The 12,758-nt window shown below is 43.3% G+C and overlaps 1 protein-coding gene across 2 annotated transcripts in view; it reads left to right on the top strand.

Annotated features, from left to right (window-relative positions):
• The first annotated feature begins 811 nt into the window (after positions 1–811).
• Positions 812–12,758, top strand: part of Gpsm2 (G protein signaling modulator 2) — a 48,148-nt gene continuing 36,201 nt past the window's right edge. The window contains exon 1 of one of the 2 annotated variants that reach the window (XM_059266103.1): positions 812–925. The gene's annotated coding sequence lies outside the window, so the exon portion shown is untranslated. The remainder of the gene's footprint in view (positions 926–12,758) is intronic. The other variant, XM_059266105.1, reaches the window with a different exon arrangement.

The raw sequence follows: 12,758 nt of genomic DNA, 5'->3' as shown, positions 1-12,758 counted from the left end.
AGAGACTCTAGTTTGAGTATTTTATGAAGAACAAACTAAGATCTATTTTTTGGTGAACTCGATATGGAGACATAATAGAATACGGGAATGTAGCTGCTGAAGCTGATTCAGCTCGCCACTCTGTTTTTCCCGGGAACCAGCGCTCCTGACTTCAAAAGGAAGTTTGCTTTTCCAACAGCTGGAAACGCCAGAATTGTGACACAGCCTCAAGAACTGAGGCTCCTTGTTCCGACTTTCACACGGGACCCTCTGTTCCTTTCACACAGGCCTCTTTCTTCCTCACATCTGCCTCTTGGAAGACTTTCCCGGGGCGGGACAGAGCCTGCAGGGAAGGAGGCACTGGAGTGGGGCTCCAGCGTTCAAAGTCTGAACTAGACCCGGCCTGAACTCTGATGTTTATTGTTCCACGTTTCGGCGTCTGAAGGAGAAATTCGAGAACAATAAGCTTCTAGTTGGTGGCGGAGGACCGGTCGGAAGCAGAGGAAGACCGAGCCCCACAGCCTGGGAGGCAAGCTAGCAGGTTTGCAGAAAGAGGGAACCACGGCTCGCTTAGCCCCGCCCCCTACTCGCCTGGCCCCGCCCCCGCCGTCGCCATTGGCCGGTCCAAAAGACGCGGGGCGTTGTCGGTTTGAATGGGAGAGCCTGGAGCTAGGCGCAGGCGCAGAGGAGCGCAGGCGCTGAGGGCTCCTCGCCGACCGTGGGACCCTCTGAGAGGCCGGGGCGGGGGGTAGTCCGAAGCTCTGGCCCACGTGACCTGCCGGGGGCGGGCGCCGGGGGCGCGCGCCGGCCTCCCGCGGTGCCCCTGCCTGGCTCGGCGTCGCCGCGGGGACCGGCCTGGGGGAAGCGCCGCGGTCCCGAGTCCGCGGCCGGAGGCACTCAGCCCTGCGGCGGCATCGCGTTCCCGGCAGCCGCTGGCCGGAGGGAGGTGAGCGGAGCCTGAGGGGCCGACCGAGAGGGGCGTGTGTCGGGGCTGGGGGGCGTGTGACGGGGGCTCGGGGGGCGTGGGACCTCAGGGCTCCGCGGGGGGCTTACCCGCACCCGCACCGGCGCCCGACTGTTTGCCTGGAAGTGAGGGGAGCCTGGGGAGCTGGTTCTGCAGATCTTGAAAACATTTGCTGGGATGCAGCGACTTCACGCGTTTCCCGAGCGGAACAGACAGGCAGTAGGTACAAAGCCCGCTCCCCGTGGAATCGGATCCGAAGCGCGTCGCCAGCCCCTGGTCTCCAAACCAGACAGTTGTTTCAAGTCCCGTTTAAACTCGTGGACTTTGGGAACTCAGACCTGTCGGTTTTCTACTGGCAGGTGGAATGGATAGATTGTTGCAAACAATTTTAAAGCAGGCGTAAAATGTTGAGACCTTTCCCCGAAACCTGTAAAGTTACCTTCAAATGAAAAGTGGGCAACCCAGTTTGCTTGTATGTTAATGGCAAACAATTAGATAGTTCCAACTAGTATCATTTGAACTCTGTTGAAACGAGTAAGGGTGGAAATTTTTATTTGCCTTAATGCATAATTTAACCGTACTGTAGAATTAGAAGAGGTACGTTCTTGACTTTCGGTGGCGCGTATTGATTGGAGTGCTGTGTGGTTTGTGTTGGAAGTGCTTGTCACCAACCGAGCTGAATTTTCAGGCTACTTCTTTGTAAGGTTACACTGAAAATTCTCCGGCATGTTAGTGACCATCATGATTGCTTCGAATGAAGAGCGCTTCTGTGTGTAGTTTCTACATGTCAGAGCACCGGCTCGGTAGCCGGAGTACAAAGGGGAAGATCGCTGTCGCTGTCGTTTGACTGAGGAGGGTGGGGGCTCAGGGATGCCGGGCCAATCCCCTCACTGTTCTCTCCAGGCCTTCTTAGGTTCCTCTTGCAAGCTATTTCTAACTTAGAATTCAAGGATTGGACTGGTTATGAACCTAGAAAATGTGGAGTGTTGTGGAAGCATGTCCCACAGAAAAGTAGTTTAACTGAATTTTCATTAAGTCAGGCATACAAGTTTACAAATATGTTTTAATGTAAATCTGAGATTTAATGCTAGGCTAATTACAAAAAGTAATGGAATATAGTAGTTTTAAGCATGGCTCCCACACGCCACCGCCTCTATGCTTGGATTTGAACCCTGAGCCATGTGAACACTAGGCAAGAGTTCCATCACTAAGATGCATCCCAGCTTATTTGTTTATTTAAGACAGAGTGTTGGTAGGTTTCCAGGGCTGGCCTGCAACTTAGAATTCCCCTGTCTCAGCCTCCCCAGTAGCTGGGATTACAGCTATGCACAAATTATACCTGGAGTAAAATGGATGACTTTTTTTTTCTTTCGTTCATTGAACTCTGATCCTTTTGCCCTTACCTTCCCAGTGCTGTGATTACAGGTATGGACCCCACCATGCTTAGAGTCAAATCCAGAGCAGGTGTATGCTAAGCAAAAACGGAGCCACATCCCCACATCCCCCAAGATCTTTTCTTATCTATAAAATATTCCAAGATTTACCTAAAAAAAAAAAAGACACCAGCTGTGGACATTTATTTTAAGATTCTGTAATTAATAAGTTACTGGCAGGATTGGAACTGTTGCCCAGTCTCAAAGCACCAGCTGTATGCAGTACATTTAAATCCCCACATGTCCCTGTCCCATTTGTGGTACATAATTCTAATTAAAACCGCCTATAGGGCCAGTGTTTGGTTGCAGAGTGTGAAGAAATATTTCTACCTGTCTAACTATGGGCTTGCTTTTATTGTCTTCTAAACCAAGTTAACACTTCCCATAGCTTTTAACCTTTCTAAAAACATGAGTAAAATGTTCTTACTTTTTCATGAATATAAATATAATCTTCCCTGTAAAAACAGAAATGTGTTAAACTCTCGTCTTTGCATTCTTACAGAATTCTTTTCTGTCTTTGAAGTGCTGGGGGTTGAGCCCCAGTTCCTCCCCTCACAGGCTCCCACTTGTTCTGAGCTGCACCCCCTACCCCAGCGTTAGTGAGTTCTTGGCTGCCTCACAGTTTCTGTCTTCTTCTCAGGCAAGAAACCCAGGGAAGATGGTTGGACATCTGTTATGCACAGAATAGTGTACTTGGTGTTCTGAGATGGCCGGAAAGGCTTCTGAGCTTTTGCAGCATTTTTCTGCTCTTTCTCCTCACCCTGCCGTACACCTTCCTAACAGCTAACGTTGCTATTTCTTTGTTGAAAAGTGGAAACAAAAAGGAACCCTACAAGGTTCCCATTGCAGGAATATACTGCCAAATATGTGCCTCAGCCAGACAGTGAAGTCGCAGAATTTGGTCCTCCCCTACCTTCTGAGAGAACCTCACTCCTGACCAGGGTGCTTGCCCAGGGCAGTCTGAAGACCCACCTCTTGGGGTCTCGTCCCTTACATAGAATGCCTTGCTTCTGTTTGACTAATAAGTTCTACCATCCTTCAGTGCCTGCAGTACTGATTGCCTGGCTTCCACAGAGGGTTGGTTTTGGGTTTGGCTTTGGGTTTTTTTTTTGCTTTTTTTTTTTTTGTTGTTGTTTTGGTCCTTTTTAATCAGAAATTCTTCTCATATAACTTCATAAAATTAAACTGAGTAAAAACATTTCCTTCCATAGAAGATGATTAATAACTTATTTTATATATATACGTGTATATATATATATATATATATATATTCCTATAAAAAAAACCTCACACTTTCTAGGGCCCTTCCTTCTTTTGTTGGTTTTAATGTTCTGCGTTTAGGATTCATGTTTGAAGTTGATGTTGCCTTTGGAAGAGAACTGACATAGTGCTGTTTACTGAGGAAGGACCAGTTCTTTTCAGTCTCGCTGTTCAGTTTTTAAATTGTCATGTACATGTATTGACTGATTAAAGTTGTCGATTGACCAACATTGTTACAGTAGCCTGTCTTATCCACAGGGGATACTTTTAAGACCCCCCAGTTTTGAAACCTTGAGCAGCACCTGTATAGACGTAGGTGTAATACCCGTGATAATTAATTTATAAATTAGACAAAGTAAGAAATTAGCAACAGCTAATAATAAAAGGGAGCAATTGCAGCAATGTACTGTAATGGAATTGTTGACATCTCTACTCTTGTGCTTTGAAGCCATTACTGTGTAAAATAAAGATTGCTTGAATGAGGACTGCAATTTTGTGACATTTACTGATCAGGATAGTTACTGGTAAGTGACCAACAGGGCGGGTAGCGTATACAGCCGGGATACACTGCACACAGTGATGAGTCACTTTCTTGGTAGAACTAGGGAATTTCACCATGCTACTCAGGATGGTTCATAAGTACAGGCTTGTGAATTATTTGCTTTCTGGAATTTAGCACTTAATAGTTTTGGACTGCCATTGATTGTAGATAATTGAAACTGAAAAGGAAAGTCACAGATCGAGAACTACTGTGGTAGTAAATGGCCATGGGTCATGTTTTCAACTGGGCTTGGTAACTTTTTTTAAAGTTTTCTCAGAGCTGTATGCTTTCCGCTGTTGACTAATAATTGTTCCCTCTTTTTCTGTAACAGTAATAGTCACGAGACGATTTTACATTTATTTCTCTGAACACTTAATTATATAGTGTTTGTTCAATAATTTGTGTGATCTCTAAAAAGGTTAAATTTAAACACATCCTTATTTACTAACAAAAAACTACAGATAGGAAAAAGAAATGACAAATATATATGGATTTTTTTTTCTTTTTAGAAATTGGGCTGAGTCTGTACTTTAGTATTTTTGTGTTTGCAGACCTTCCTGAGATCTCTTGTTTGTTTTGTTGTTGGTTTATTCTGTTTTTTTTTTTTTTGTTCTGACATGAATAGTCCTTTAGAAAGTACTGAGAATGTGTTTAATTAAAGTTTAGAATGTCTTTAAAAAACTACGAAATTTTCTGCTGGTGCTGTGTAAATAACCTATGAAGGTCCAGGACGCAGTGCAGCAAGGTGCTTTTGAGTGTGTACCTTTTTCCAGCTCACAAGCCCACTCCCATTCTCACAAATGCCTTTCCTTTTAATAAACGACCTCTGTTTCATTCTTTTATAAAAGTTACCACATTTTCTACAGCTGGTTTTTATATGAATAGATCCAATTTAAGTATTAATTGTAATTAGCTAGAGATCATCTTTGCTCAAGCCTTGACAACTCATTGAAAGTACGGACATAGTGGCGCATTCCTTTATTTCTAGCACTGAGGAGGCAGAGGTAGGTAGATCTCTGAGTTCAAGGCCAGCTTCGTCTACTTCACAAGTTCCAGGACAACCAGAGCTACATAGAAAGACCTTGTCTCAAAAAAAAAACAAAAAAACAAAAAAACTAAAAAACCCAACTCATTGAAAGCTTGTTAATTTTATTGATGGAGTTAAAAGATCATGGCTATTTGAAATAGTTTTGGTAGATATGAAAAATTTAAATTCTGGAGTTCAATATGATGAGAAATAAAACCAACTAATGGGGAAGTATTGGTTTTACTGTCTTGAACATATTTAGTGTAAAGCCTTTTTCTTTTATTTGAACATGTTTAATAGTCTTTGACCCCACAGTCGGTGCTAGGAATCAAACATCGTTCCTCATGAATGCTAGCCGGGTGTTCTTCCACTAACACACCCCAACCCTAGCACACTCAATCATTTTAAATGTCAGTAGTCTTGTTGGAAACAAATCCTCATGACACATGCCCGTACTCCAGTCACAAGGGAGTAGGAGGGAAGAAGATCAGGGTTCAAGGTCTTCCCTGGCTACATAGTTACAAGGCTAGCCTGGGTGACAAATCCTGTCTCAGCAGCCCCCACAGACCCCCAAACAAAACATACAGGGTTGTGATGCTGTGTGTCTGTGATCCCACACTGTGAGGCAGAGACAAGGAGGTCTGTGGGAGTTTGCAAGCCAGCAAGCCAGCCTCGCTGTGTTGGCAAGATCCAGGTTCAGTGAGAGACCCTGTCTCAAAAAATTAAGACGGAGAGCAATAGAGGAAGATACTCATCATGACCTCTAGCCTTTATGCGTGCATGTGAGAGTACACGATTCTGCGTTCATATGTGCACACACAACCATATATCATCCACGCATAAAAATAAACACAAATTTTTGGGGGGCAGGATTTTTAATTTAGTAACTATTGTGTCAGAGACGAAAATGACCAAGACTAGCAATGTGGCTAAAAACAACCTTTCTTTGACATGGGAGATTTTAAGTGAATGGTTCACCCTCTATTAAATTGTTCAATTGCTAAAGAGTGTAGTCAGAAGACAGCAGCTTTTGATTAATCTTTGTCAAGCTGACCCATGTATAATACAAAAAGGGTTGGTTATTACCAGTCCGTAGCTTCGTTCTGACTTAAGTGCTGCTGAACCCTAATACACTGAAAAGGTGCCATGCAGTGATTACAGCTGCAGTGCTTTGTAGAGATACTGGGAAACTGTTGACCTGCACGTGCAGCATTTGGCAGGGAAGTAGACTCCTGCACGCGCCCCTTTCCCGCTGTTACTGATGAATGCTAGAGTGAAGGCCTGACCCTACTCAAATCCCTTTCTGTTAGGTTCCAGGTGGCCTGGTGCTCCTTCACTTGGAGATTTCATGTATGGTTTTACTAGTGGGTTTTGGCAATCCAGGCAGCCGGATTCCTTTTAACTTTATATGATGGAAAAAATATAAATGTATGTCCGACCAAGAAAGGAAGGTTATACAGTTATCCCTTAGTACCAAGTGGAGTGGTTCTAGGACCCTTGAGATATCCAAGAATAAAAATTGTTTGAGGAGGCTGGAGAGATGGCTTGGCAGTTAAGAGTGTTTGCTCTTCTTCCAGAGGACCGAAGTTCCATTTCCAGTACCTACGTTGGCTGGTTCACAACCATCTGTATCCAGTGCCAGGGGATCTAATGCCCTCTTCTGGCCTCTGAGGGCACCTGTACACACTCATGCACACATACATAAATAAAAATGAATCATTAAAAATAGCTTGGGATTGTGATTTTACTTTCATGTATTCTTCATCATGACCCATATGAATTAATTTTAGATGCATTTGAATTAATTCCATATCACTTTTAGGCCTTTTGCATAAAATTGAATGAATTCATTTCAGATATTCTTCTGTCTGATGTGTTCATTTGGAATCTCTAACTCTTGCCTTGACTGTTTGAATATTATCCTATTCATTTAGCTGATTGGTTGATAATCACAACTTAAAGTTCTTGCTTTGTTTATTTTGTCCTTCTGGGGACCAAACCTAGAGCTGTATATGATATACTAGGCAGGCACTCTACCTCTCAGCTCTCCTCAGCCCTCAAGTTTTGTGAGGTTTTGTTTTGTTTTGTTTTTACTATTTATCTCATGCAACACACACACACACACACACACACACACACACACATGTGCATGAGTGTATGTTTGTGTACCACATGCACATAGGAGCCTGAGGAAGTCAGAAAGGGCATCAGATCCCTTATAATGTGTGTTTGCTGGCCCTGATGCTATTTATTACATTTGGGTTTCTAAACTAATTGGTGCTAAAATCTTGCCAACTTAATGATGCTTACTAAGACTTAACCTTAATTGGAGTACATACTTTAGGGGTGTGTATTGCTCAGAGAGATCTTTGTCAGCAACAGTTTTCACAGTGTAACTGATGAATCTAGTTTTGAAGGGTACGCTTGGTAGATTTTTGTAAGTCTTGTCTCCACAGCAGTTGAGAATAAGAGGACCTGCTGAAGTGCATGGCCATGTTTATTTTGTGAATTTGGATTGTCAACTAATATGTACTTGGTATATATGTCAGTTAATAGTAAAACTACACATAACACTTAGATATTGATGGGTATTTGTTGTAGAATATTATCTTAAGATGTGTTACATTTGTTTATGCTGTGAAACATTTGTTTAATGATACACAGATGTGTTGCATTCTTTTATGTTGCATTTGTTTAACTCTGTGAAGCTGTGTTACCTTGCCTGTCTAAAACACCTAATCAGTCTAATAAAAAGCTGAACAACCAATAACAAGGCAGGAGAAAGGATAGGCAGGCCTGGCAGACAGAGAGAAGAGAGGAGGAAAAATCTGAAATCTGGAAAGAAAAGATGAAGGAGCGAGAAAAGGGACCAGCCACCCAGCCAAACACGGAATAAGAAGGAAAGAAAACATATACAGAAATAGAGAAAGGTAAAAGCCCAGAGGCAAAAGCTAGATGGGATAATTTAAGAAAAGCTGGCCAGAAACAAGCCAAGGCTGGGCGTTCATAAGTAAGGCTAAGCCTCCAAGTATTTATTTGGGAGCTGGGTGGCAGGCCCCCCAAAGAAGAGCCAAAGAGTAAAAACAGCCAACTACAGATCTGTCTCTTGCGTTAGTCGTCAGCCATAGTGTTATGCATAGTGTGATTGATCGCATTCCTGGCTTCCTGAGTGTGTTGGATGGAAGACCAGGACTTCTGTGTATTGCCTTGATTTTTTTACTCCTGGTGGAATTTCTTCTTCATTTTGCTATTAACTTTATTAATATTTAGATTTCAAAAAAAAAAAAAAAAAGGATTGGGAGTTGTTGAACAGTTTTTAGCTTTAAAGATGTATGCAAATTCAGGGCTATTGAGATGGCTTAGTAGGTAAAAGCACTTGAGTTTGGCCCCTAGACCCCATGGTGGCAGGAGAAGCAACTCCTGAGAGTTAGACTCTGATCTCCACACCTGGATCCTGGCACGTGTATGCCCACACTCACACACACACACCTCCCTGTCCCCCACCTCCCCCAGTAATAATAATAATGATAAAGAAAATAAATTCAGGAGCGTCTGTCACTCATATTTTCTTCCTTCCAGACCTTTACCTATTTTTCAGATTGTTGGATCTCGAGCGTGAGATGCTAATTTTTTAGCTATCGTTGCTGAATAGAGTACTTTGTGAAGCTCAGTCTACCCCATGTAAGCAGGCCAGTGTCTTCCTTCACAGTGCAGCTTAATGCAGCTTGCCGGTCCTGGAAATCCTGTCGCACGGTTCACACTAGGCCTTTCCCCTCACTGCCCTGGTGGCACTGTTTTCCTTTAGGTGCTCCGATGACATCATCAAGTGCACCTCTGCTCTTGGTCCGACTGCCTCACTTTAGGCACTGGTTTCTCACGTTAGTACTGTGTTTTCATGTCAGAATAAGCTTTGCCTTTGTTCACTGGAGCACTGGCCACAAGACACTCAAACCCATGTTACCCAAGGGCTTTGGTACTGTGCCTTTTGCTTTTTGTGGCAAACATGCTTCTTATGTTCCCCTGTATTAGCATCCCATGCTTTTGTGTTATGATTTTTTAATTCAGAGTTTAAGATTTATTTTGTTTTTAATTGTGTGTGAGTGTGTGTGTGTGTGTGTGTGTGTGTGTGTGTGTGTGTGTGTGTATACAGGTACCCTTAGAGGCCAGAGGTGTCAGCTCACCTAGAGCAGTGGTTCTCAACCTGTGGGTCAGGACCCCTTTGGGGGGTGGGGGTGGGGTGGGGACCTTGAATGGCCTTTTCATGTGGGTTACTTAAGGCCATCAGAAAACACAGATATTTATATTACAGTTCATAACAGTAGCTAAATTACAGTTATGAAGTAGCAGCGAAAATACTTTTACTATGGTTGGGGATCACCACAACAGGAACTGTATTAAAGGGTTGCAGCATTGGGAAGGTTGAGAGCCACTGTCCAAGAGCCAGAGTTACAAGCGGTTGTAAGCCCCCTCACGTGCATGCTGGGGATCATACTTGGCTCATCTGCAAGAATAGTGTAGACTCATAAGCACTGAGCCATTTCTCTAGCCATGGTGTGTGTGTGTGTGTGTGTGTGTGTGTGTGTGTTGTGCAAATCACCTTCCTACACTTACTGTTCTCTTAATTTTGCATGTATTGTTCTTTATACTTGCCAACTGCTTTCCAGTTATCTTTCAAGTAGAGTTGGACTGGAAGTGGACTTTGACTCTCCAGCCTCAGCAGGCTACGTCAGTGCTCAGCACCCAGTGGAGTGGAGTTAGAGTCATGTCTACTTACAGGCACATAATTAGACTCAAAACAACCAGTTCACCTAGGATAGAGTTTGTTCTAGAAGTGGCTGTTTGGGCACCCTGCTTTGTTTCTTCCATAATCACCACGATGTGCATGGGTTACTTCTGAGTTCTAGTATGGCAGGGCCTTGTTTTAAGTTTGTTCTCGATTGTTCCTCTTACTTATTCCTGCTCACACTGATAAACGGCTGCTGTATTTGACATGAAATATTATAACTAGATGGACTTAAGGAATTTGAATATGCCTTAGAGGAAATTAATAGCATGCGAAAGATTTAAAGAGTGTAGATGGCCTGAGGTGGAGGTAAGAAAAGTAAGTTCACTCATGAGTATTGCCAATACCCGCACATCTTTTTTTAGTGTTTATTTTTTTGGATTTATTTTATGTGCATTAGTGTTTTGCTTACGTGTATGTATGTGCACCGCAGGCATGTCTGGTGCCTGCAGAAACCAGAAGGCATCGGATACCTTGGAACTGGGGTTATGGATGGTTGTGAGCCATGAGGGTCCTGAGACTGGAACCTGGGTCCTCTGCAAGAGCAACAGGTGCTGGTAACCCCTGGGCCACCTCTCCAGCTGCGTTTGTATAGACCTCTGAGGAAAGAAGCAGACTGAAAGCTACTGTCATTCCACTGGAGTCTGGAGCAGATCGTTTAGGTGGATTCATAGAAGTGGAAATGTGGCTATGTTCCTTCCATCGGCTCCCCACCTCCTGTGTAGTTTGTGAACTCTGCTGTCAGGGCAAGAAACCTGGGGCAGGATTCTAGTCTCCACCTGCTGCATAGTTGTGCAGTGGACAGTCCCTGAAGTCCACTAGCTGTGTCTGGGGATTTTCCTGTGTGACTTCCTAATAGAAGAGTTATATGCCACTCCTTCTGTGTGTACGCTTCTGCCAGTTCCTGGGCTATGGGGAAATACCACATTCTCTTTATTTCTTTATGGTCAGACAAAAGAATGTCGCTGCTGCCGCCCTTGGTTTTTGGAGCATTGTTGGGAGACACTGTGGGGGATAAATGTGTCTTGCAGATTATTAGCTGTCAGTCTTACTGGAAGTCGGGATTGAAACTTGGCCACTTTTCACTGCTCCTTCAGAACTCTCCCTTTCATTTGCAGTTCCTGTCATTAAAATCTCTCATTCTAGTGCAGTTTAATAAGTGTTGCGAATGTAATTAGTGTTAGTATATATGTGTGTTTATATACAGTACATGGATCTTACCAGTATTACTGTCTATAAATATGCACATAACAAATGTAGTGCTAAATGTGAACTGAATTTGTTAACTATGCAGTATGGAACATGGTGAACACATTGTTACAAAGTTGGCTGAGCAGTGAATCATGAGTCAGGAATGGCTTGTTTGCTCAGTGAGTGAGAGGTTTTAGGAGGTCAGATACAAGAGCACCTGAGAGCGTGTTGAGGCCCTGTGTTGAAAGAGAAGAGAGAATGAAATGCTACACAGAGTGTAATGCAGAGTAAATTTGGGGGAAATAAATTTGAGAACACTAAAACCGTATTAACAATTTTCTTAGGAGTTGTTTGTGGTGGGGCATACCCTTACTCTCAGGACTTTGGAGTTGGAGGCAGGAGGATCAGTTTCTTGGCTAAGTAGGGAATTAAGGCTAGCCTGGGCTATATGAGATGCTAGATTTAATAAAACAACAACAAACTCACAAATCAGTTCAGCAGTCATTGAGTCCGTCGATGTGGTCTTTATGTGCAGTTTCCATCAGGTAAGGTAGTTTTACAACTTCATCTGTGTACGTTTGCTAATTATTAAACATGGAAATGTCTTACATTTTCACAAATATGAAGCTCACATTTTGTTATTAGTAAAAGTTGGAATTCCATTATTATCTCGTAATAGACAAGATATTTAAATACAACTTCATTTTAAGTTAGACAAATCCTAATACCTTTCCTTGCACCTCATTTTATAAATGACAGCTAAAGCCCGCAGTGAATAACAGATGACGTCTGGTTGCCATTTTAGCTGGTTGTGTCATCTAGATGCGCTTAGAGCGTCTACACTAACTCCCTTCAGTCATGTTTCTAAGGGGGAGAAAGATACACAATGGAATGGGAGGGGGCGGGGGAGGAGGAAGAGAGTTGTTGGGTTAATAGCTGTGAGTTATGTTTTCATCCTTAAGTTATTGCTTCCTTTGTTGGGCGAGAGAAGGAATAGGAAGAGCAGTATCGTATGTCCCTTACATGCCAAGCTGGTTGTTTATGTGAAAAGCTCATTTCCTCTAGGAAACATTACCAGTCTCCCAAGGCTGACTCTCCCCTCCTTACTGCCTGGCCGCTCTATCAGCATCCACTACAGAGCAAGGCTTGTTCATTATTTACAGTCCAGCTGTACCGTAGCAGTAACACTTGCAGGATGTTATATGGAAGAATTGGTCTTTATTGTAGACAGCAGCATGTAGAAAACCCCAGACAATGGGTAGAAATGAAGACTGCTTAACATAGGAGATAGCCTTGCAGTGGGACTCAAAACAGGCAGCAGCTGCTCACTTTGTGAGCACAGTAAAATGTTGGGCAGTCAGTCTCACGGGTAAAGGCTTGTTTACAACGCTGAAATTCCAGGACTTACAGTTACATCTTTGCTTATTTGTTTCCTTGTTTTTGCCATAAAGGTTACAGTTTCATCTGATGCAGTTTCTGTGCCGTCTGGGCGTGGACCAGCTCTGTGTTGGGGCTTGTGCTGATTCCGTCTGCCCATTGGTGCCTTTAAGTCTGAAAACGGCTCGGTCTTTGTTCTTAGA

The sequence above is a fragment of the Peromyscus eremicus genome, chromosome 6, assembly GCF_949786415.1.
Source record: "Peromyscus eremicus chromosome 6, PerEre_H2_v1, whole genome shotgun sequence".
NCBI lineage: Eukaryota > Metazoa > Chordata > Mammalia > Rodentia > Cricetidae > Peromyscus > Peromyscus eremicus.
This window is presented reverse-complemented; position numbering and strand designations above follow the sequence as displayed.